Here is a 770-nt window from a genome sequence, read left to right as displayed (position 1 = left end):
AATAAGGGCTGCAGCGCGAGCACGAATGTGCTAGAAGAAACAGACGAAAGGCGAGGCACGGAAAGCAAAGAAGACAACACGCTTTCCGTGCCTCGCCTTTCGTCTGTTTCTTCTAGCACATTCGTGCTTGCGCTGCAGCCCTTATTAGCATGAATTCAAACCAACTAGCCCAAATAGCCATTCTTCTTCATTGCTGAGCTGTCTTCAGGCGCTACACGTGGGGTGATTACGACTACGAGATGCGCCCAAGACTCAAAGTTATTTTCCGAGCATGCTGTTTCCATTTGTTATGTCTGTTTGTTATGTTATTTGATATGTTTGTTATGATAAATTATAGTTCCGTCAGTAGTTAGTAGAACGAAGCTTTAACTGATGCATGCGCTTTCGTGGTCCGATAAGTGAAATGTTCCCCAAATTTTGCGCGTAGTTTTATTCTTTGATGTGGCCAAAACTAAGTTGTTGTTTTTTTCTGACATTGAGCAGCACCCACTCTCGCCGCAGTGGATGGAAATGTTGTTTGTGGTCGCCGTTTGCTGGCATGCATAGCGATGCTCTTTGAGCCGTTCATTGATTCATCTTCCCGATTGCCCATCATATACGCGTTGCCACACGTTAGTTGCATATATAGCATATGTGATGCCTACTTCACATTCAACGTATTAATTAGCCTGAAGTGTTCGGCATTCTTCTTTCTTCGCTTCGGGGTCATTTACTTTTTCCCCACTCGTTTCAACTTGACTGGAGCGGAGAGGACAACATTCTGCTCGTGC

The sequence above is a fragment of the Rhipicephalus microplus genome, chromosome 6, assembly GCF_043290135.1.
Source record: "Rhipicephalus microplus isolate Deutch F79 chromosome 6, USDA_Rmic, whole genome shotgun sequence".
Lineage (NCBI taxonomy): Eukaryota > Metazoa > Arthropoda > Arachnida > Ixodida > Ixodidae > Rhipicephalus > Rhipicephalus microplus.
Note: the sequence above shows the minus strand (reverse complement) of the source record.